This window comes from Octodon degus, unplaced genomic scaffold (assembly GCF_000260255.1).
Source record: "Octodon degus isolate 3935 unplaced genomic scaffold, OctDeg1.0 scaffold00005, whole genome shotgun sequence".
Lineage (NCBI taxonomy): Eukaryota > Metazoa > Chordata > Mammalia > Rodentia > Octodontidae > Octodon > Octodon degus.
This window is the reverse complement of record NW_004524581.1, coordinates 31,854,526-31,862,683: the sequence shown is the minus strand read 5'-3', so window position 1 is coordinate 31,862,683 and position 8,158 is coordinate 31,854,526. Positions and strand designations below refer to the sequence as shown.

Here is an 8,158-nt window from a genome sequence, read left to right as displayed (position 1 = left end):
TGATGCTCCTTGGGCCAAGGATTAATGTTGGTGACCTTGGGACAGTATACACCCTCTCTCAGCCACAATGGAAGTATTCTGATCCCCCCCCCGATATTCGTATAGTTAAAAGTCCAAGACCGTGGGCTCCTCACGGAGCAGCACCCACTGGCAACTGATGAAGTGATAGAAACAACGTCACTTATTGGAGGGACTGCTCTGACACAGTAATGGTAACTGAGTGATAATGGAGAAGTTAAAGTCAGTAAATGGCTTTACAAGTTTGTCTCCTGATGCTTTCTCTGATGTGAGCATCACGGCCAGAGTACACACGCGCAAGGAGCCTCCAGCTAAATGGAGTGGACATCGTGACTGCTCTTTCGTATAAGAATTTAACTCCACAATATGACTGAACCACAGTACAAGGCAAATAGGCTGGTCTGAACGATCAGAAATGTTTGGTAACCTAAACAACTAATTTGAAGATAACTTCATGCAATACAGCAACCATTGTTGAATTCCTATTACATTGGTGAAAATTTGTACCATTTATAATTCTTTTAAAAATCTTTTTAAAAATGTATTTAGTGCAAGGTCTACAGGTTCTCACTGCACAGCTCGGACTCAAGTGATCCTCCCGTTTTCAGCCTCCCAAGCGCTGGGATTACAGGCTCATGCCACCACGCCCCGTCTCAATCGCTGTCTCAGTGCACCCCAGCAGCAGGGCCAGCATGACACAGGGATCCAACTCCAGTCCCCTGTGTGTGCCTAGGAAGGAGCTTTAGTCCGCTGAGCTATCTGGCTGGCCTAATGCTAGCTTTATTTTATTTTAATTACTATTTTGTATTGTTTAAACATTAAAAAATGAAAATGATTCAAATCAGTCTGGTACAACAATGATGCGTTAGGATAATTATATCGTATGTGTGAAAGTGTTCAAAAGGCCAGCACGATGGTGCACAGCTGTCATCTGCGAGGAGGAGGATTGCAAGTTCAGCCTCGGCTTGGCACTTAGTGAGACCTGGTCATAAAATAAAAATGAAAATGGTCTGGAAAAACAGTTCACTTCTAAGTCTTCTAAGCATGTGGGGTCAATGTCCCACATTACAAAGAACAGGGGAAGAAAAGGAAGAGGAGGAAAAGCAGGAGGAGGAGAAGGGTAAAGAAGATAAAGGGAAATAACAGGAGCAGGAGGAAGGAATCAGGAAGCCAAAAGAAGGTAGAGGTTTCACTCCGATGTGGAGGCCTGCTTCCATCCATGACTACCTCTCACCAGCACTGCGTTCCAGCCTCTTTTCCTCACCCTTCCTCCTTTCCTCTTCTTTTCTCTTTTTCCTTTCCTTTCCTTTCCTTTCCTTTCCTTTCATCGTTTCTTTTTTGAGACGCAGTCCAGGCTCGCCTTGAACTCTCAGTGGTTCTCCTGCCTTGGTCTCCTGAGTGCTGGAACTGCAGTCTTTGTAGAAAATGTTTCCTGACTGCAATGAGAGAAAGTGGGACACGTTGTCCCTTGTGTCATGGAAATGTGACTAGAAAAGAAAGAGTGTGCCCAGAACGGGCCCGAGATCTTGAAGACATCATGCGGAAATTTGCTGGTCGCTGCGGATGTTGTGCAAAACAGGTTAAGTTTTATCGCATGAGACATCATCACAAGTCTAACAAGAACTATCAGGATGAGTGTGGTGTTTCTTCTGTCATCCCAAATGTTCAGATTTCTCAAGATTCTGCAGGGAACAGTAATAGGAGCGAAACACCCACATCTGGTAATACAGATACTTACCAAGAGAATACAAGCTCTTTTGGCCATCCCACCTTTAAGCGTCCCTTGTGTCAAGAGTCTAATTTCACCAGACAACGCTTGCTGGATCACGGTAACAGTAGCCACCCATTACACGTAGTTCCTGTGACATGTCCTATTTGTGTGTCTCTTCCTTGGGGAGATCCTAGCTCAATTACTAGAAATTTCGTTAGTCATCTGAATCAAAGACATCAGTTTGATTATGGAGAATTGGTGAATCTTCAGCTAGATGAGGAAACCCAGTATCAAACTGCTGTTGAAGAATCTTTTCAAGTAAACACTTAAAGTCTAGACATCTTTGCATCTTTTTACCTGCAAGTGCCATCTGGAAGGGGAAAATTACAGGAAGTCATCGTCTCAGTAACTTGACATGTATATTAATAAAAGTACTTCAGTCTATTTAAGTTTTTTAATTAAATAAAGGTGGGCCACCTAACAATTTTTTTGTCATCCACCTGACAAATTAAGAAAATGAAAGTTACAATATTACTTTAAAAGCATGAAAAAAAAGATCACTAATGCAGTTGGAAGGGAATCCCTGTTGTACTTTATCTCTTTTTGTATTACATGTGATTGAATTTTTCATTACTATGTTGTTTTTGAAATTTGGTGCAGTTACTCGCTATTCCTTTTTGGTATGTAAGTAACACAGTTAGCAAATTCTGAAAGATGCAGTTGATGCAAACCTGACAAACCTGAGCCAGTTGTCAGAGATGCAGAATGGAAGCTTGAAGTGCTAAATGGAATAGTCCAAAGGAAGTTTTTAAAAATACATTCTAGCTGAAGAATTCAACTATGAAAAATAATTGTATTTATACAATGGCTAGTATTTTTGAAAACTAGTGAGATTTTTCTTTAGCAAACTTTAAAAAGTGTAAGGTCATTGTAAGGATGTTGCCTTTCTACTATTAGCAGGAAATGTCAAGACAAAAATGTATTTCTTTGGTGAGCAGCTGCTCATTTCAATCTTGTTTGACTGATTTGTATGTCTAGTCCATCCCAAGCTGTCTAGCAGTTCTTTGGCCTCATAACTTTGAGCAGCTAGTGTTTCTCAATAGCTAAGATCAACTTTGTAGTACAGACTTTCAGGTGATCATATATTCTACAGATAAACTTAAATAAGATATTTAAATGCATTCAAAACTAAAGATATATATGCATACATTTTTGCATGTATGCATACATAATATACACATCTTTGCATGCAATTTGTCAGGTTATATACAGAATTCCTACTAAGGATTTTAAATGAAAAAGCAATATGGGATGGAAACACCAGATTTGATTAAAATTTTATATGTCACTGAATTTTTAAAATACAAAAAAGATTAAATGGAATAGTTGGCGCTAGTATATCTTAGAGATTCAGTTTACATATATATATATATATATATATATATATATATATCCATCTACGGTGCTCATTTATTACTCTCACAATAATGTACAACTGATAAGTTTTTGCCAGCCACTGTTTCACTATTTTTTAGTCAAAATGACATTTGGTCTTAGTATTCAGTAATAAGAATCCTAAAGTATTTTGTGGAATGGCCAGATCAAAATAAAGAGTGAAGAAGAATAGATTTGCTGACATTCCATACTAATATAAAATGTTTATGCTTTCTTTAAAATAAATAACTAAAAAACTTTAAAGGCAGGACCTGCCTGGTCCAAACTCAGGTGCAATGTCAGTGAGACCCTCTTCCACCCCCATGAGACCCCCACCACCACTTTGCACCCCCCCCACCCAATGAGTGAGAACTGCCACTGCATTCTTGAGATCTCAAGATTGAGCACTAGCCCAGGCTTGGTGAGTGTGTGGGAGAGCTTCCCCTACCCTCTACTCCACCTTGTCCCCTTCAGTCCTAGCTCAGAACTGGCATACAGGCCTGAGGTGGAACTCTGCAGCTGCAATCCCTGCAGAGAGAGTAGGGGACAAAACAACCCAGTTCCACCAGGAGCAGAACATCTTGCCAGAGGGGCACAACAGGTTCACAGCCAAGGGCAGCAGCAGGAAGGAGCTGAGCACAGCAGCCAGACCCAAGCCAGGCACAGCTGGATAAATCAAAATTTTGTAGATCTGCACCTGAATTTCAGTAGACATTAAGGTTATAACTGCACCAAAGGTCTACAACAAAGGTCAGAAGACAGTGCTATACAAAATGACTACAAGAAGGAGCAAAATGCAATCTCAGACCCCAAGCCCACCCATAACAAGCGCAGAGGACACTAACACAGAATAAATTGGGAATCACACAGCTGAAATCAATGAATCAACAGCTTCTGAAATAAAGAAACAACTGCATAAAGGTATAGAGGAACTCAGATTAAAAAGAAAAAAGAAATCCCTGAATTAAAAGCATCTGCAGTAAAGAATGAAATGCAGAAACATATGGAGGAAACCCAATGCCCACCCAGAACAAGTGCAGAAGACACTAGCTCAGCTGAAATGTATGAATTAATAGAGTCCAAAGTAAATAAGCAACAGCAGAAAGTCATAGAGGAACTCAGTGTGGAATTCTTTTCTGAAATAAGAAAAGAATTCTCTGAACTCATAGCATCTGAAGTCAAGAATGAAATACAGAAACATAGGGAGGAAACGCAATCTGAAAAAAACTCTGCAGTAAAAGAATTAATAACTGCTTCTAAAGAAGAAATTGATAAAAAAAATAGAGAAGATTAGAAAAATGACGGATTCCTTGAATGAGCAACACAGGAAAAAATAGATCACATGAAGCAGAGTCAAAGAGATAAAGAGGAACTTAAAATCTCAATAACAAGCTTGCAAAACCATTTGAGTGAAAGTGAAGACAGAGTTTCAGATCTTGAAGACACTGGTGCAGCTAGTGAAAAGGTAAGAAAAGATCTCTTAAAAACAATTAGGATGCAGGAAAAAACAATTCATCACTTGCAAGATGATACAAAGATGAACAATGTGAGACTAATAGGTATCAATGAGAAAGAAAGAGTCAATACAAATGACATTTAAAAAATATGGGCAGAAGTAATAGCAGAAAACTTCCCAAATATGAGGAAACAATCTGACATTCAGGTAACTGAAGCATACAGAACCCCAAGTAACCTCAACCCAATTAAAAACAGACTGAGACATATAATAGTCAAGATCCCAGAAATTCAGCACAAGAATAATTTACTGAAAGCTGCTAGAGAAAAGAAGCAGATCACATTCAAAGGAAAACCCATCAGAATTATGGCCGACTTCTCTTCACAAACCATGAAGGCAAGAAGAGCATGGAGCAGAGGACTTCAAGTCCTCTATGAAAACAAATTCCAGCCCAGACTACTATACCCTGCAAAACTCTCTTTCAAGTTTGATGCAGAACTAAAATAATTCCATCCCAAAGAACAACTGAAGAGTTTCATGGTGACAAAACCAACCCTACAAGGCTCCTGGAAGATGTTCTAGAGAGGGACCAAATGATCAGAACTCCACAAATGAGATCAGAAGCAGCCAACTAAATAGGGCAAACAATTAAACACAGGAGAAAAAGGAGTAAATGATAACAGGTAAATAACATGTCAATTGTTAATCAATGCATCTCAATTACAACCATCAATGTAAGTGGACTCAGTTCACTAATTAAGAGAAACAGACTGGCACAGTGGATTAGGAAATCAAATCCAACAATATGCTGTATACAAGAAACATACTTAATTCATAAAGACATTCATAGGCTGAAAGTCAAAGGATGGAAAACAATACTACATCCTCAGCACCTCAGAAAAAAAGCAGGAGTAGCAATTCTATTCTCAGACAGTCTCAACTTCAAAGCAACAATGATCAAGTGAAATTAAGAGGCTGCTATATACTAGTTAGGGGAAAAATTCAAGAGGAAGAAGTAACACTCATAAATATGCATTCACCAAACATGGGAGCACCTAAATATATAAAGCAAATTTAATGGACACAAAAAATCTATTATCCAATACCACAACCTTAACAAGACACTTTAACACCCCCTATTCCAAAAAGATAGGTCAACCAGACAAAAAAATTAGCAAAGAAATAACAGAACTGAAGCAAAGCTTAAAATAAATGGACTTGATGGAAATATACAGACTGTTCCACCCAAACACAATGAATATACATTTTTCTCAGCTGCACATAAGTCATTTTCTAAAATAGACCACATACTGGTCCATAGGTCATGCTTAAGCATAAGCAAGAAAACAGAAATTATCTCATGCACATTATCTGACCACAGTGCAATAAATCTAGAAAAAATGACAAAAGAAACCAGAAAAAAAGCCCTAGATCCATGGAAATTAAGCAACACCCTACTCAGCAACCAATGGGTCACAGATGAAATTAAACAAGAAATTCAAAATATCTACAATTCAATAAAAATTCAATCACAACTTACCTGAATTTATGAGGTACCATGAAAGCAGTTCTCAGAGAGAAATTCATAGCTGTAAACTTACACATTAGGAAAGCAGAATGAAACAAATAAATACCCTAATGCAGCACCTTCAACAACTAGAAAAGGAAGAGCAACCCAAACCCAGAGATCAAAGATGGGAAAAAGTCATAAAGATTAGAGCAGAAATTAATAGAACTGAGATGAAGAAAACAGCTCAAAAATTAATGAAACCAAAAGCTATTTCTTTGAAAGATTAAATAAAATTGATAAGCTCCTAGCTAACCTCATCAAAAAGAGGAAAGAAAAAATTCAAGTACACACAATAAGGAATGAAATGGGTGTAATTACCACAGACCCAGTGGAAATTCAGAAGACTGTCAGTACCAACATTGAGAATCTTTACTCTCATAGAATAGAAGGCACAGATGAAATGGACAGATTCCTAGAAAGATAAAAATTACCAAAACTGAATCGACAAGATATAACCACTCTCAATAGCCCAACAACAGCCAGTGAAATATGAGATGTAATAAAAAACCTACCTACAAAGAAAAGTTCTGGTCCGGATGGATTCACAGCTGAATTCTACAAGAAATTTACAGAAGATGTAGTCCCTATACTCCTCAAATTCTTCAATGAAATTGAAAAGGATGCAATCCTCTCAAAATCATTCCTGGAGGCAAGTATTATACCGATACCAAAACCAGAGAAAGACACAACTAAAAAAGAGAACTACGCGCCAATCTCCCTCATGAACAGAGATGTAAAAATCCTCAATAAGATTCTAGCAAATTGTTAAGAAGATCAAACACCATGACCCAGTAGGATTCATTCCAGGTATGCAAGGATGGTTCAATATTCAAAGATCCATAAATGTAATACATTATATCAATAGAGGAAAAACTTAAAATGACATGATCATCTCCATTGATGCAGAAAAGGCTTTTGACAAAGTCCAACACTCATTCATGTTCAAAGTCCTACAGAAAACTGGAATAGATGGCCTCTACTTCAATCTGGTAAAAGTCATTTATGAAAACCCAATGGCTAACATAATTCTAAATGGAGAAAAACTGAAATCTTTCACTCTTTGATCTGTACAAGACTAGAATGTCCTCTATCACCACTTCCATTCAATATAGTTTTGGAGTCATTATCTAGAGTCATTAGATAAGAGGAAGAAATACAAAGTATAAGAATAGGTAAACAAGAAGTTATATTATCATTATTTGCAGATGACATGATACTTTACTTGGAAGACCCAAAAAACTCCACCAAGAAGCTTCTACAACTAATACAAAAATTCAGTAACATAGTAGGATCCAAAATCAATAAGCAAAAATCAATAGCATTCCTCTACACAGATAACAAACACACTGAGTGGGAAATTATAGAAACAATACCTTTTACAATAGCACCTAGGAAAATGAAATACATTGGAATTAATCTAAGTACAGAAGTCAAAGATTTTTTCAAGGAAAATTACAGTACTCTTTAAAAAGAGATCAAAGAGGATTTCAGAAAAGGGAAAGATATTCCATGCTCCTGGATAGGAAGAATCAACATTGTGAAGATGTCCATACTCCCCAAATTGCTGTACTGATTTAATGCAGTCCCTATCAAACTACCACCAACATACCTCACAGACCTAAAGATATCGTTCCTAAAATTTATTTGGAACCAGAAAAGACATAGAATAGCAAAGGTAATCCCGGGCAACAAAGACAAGGCAGGAGAGATTACAATTCCTAACTTGAAATCATACTACAAGGCTACTGTGATAAAATCAGCATGGTACTGACAACGAAATAGACCTGAGGGTCTATTAGAAGACGCTGAAGCCCCTACAGACAAACTCAGCCACCTTATCTTTGACAAAGAGGCAAAACATACTCACTGGAAGAAAGATAGCCTCTTTGACAAATGGGGCTGGAAAAACTGGCTCTCTACATGCCAAAAACTCAAACTTGACCCAGGTCTATCTCCGTGCCCTAAGCTA

General features: G+C 37.8%; 1 pseudogene; it reads left to right on the top strand.

The window, feature by feature from the left end:
- The first annotated feature begins 226 nt into the window (after nt 1–226).
- Nucleotides 227–2,059, top strand: LOC101562113 (annotated as a pseudogene).
- Nucleotides 2,060–8,158: the final 6,099 nt, after the last annotated feature.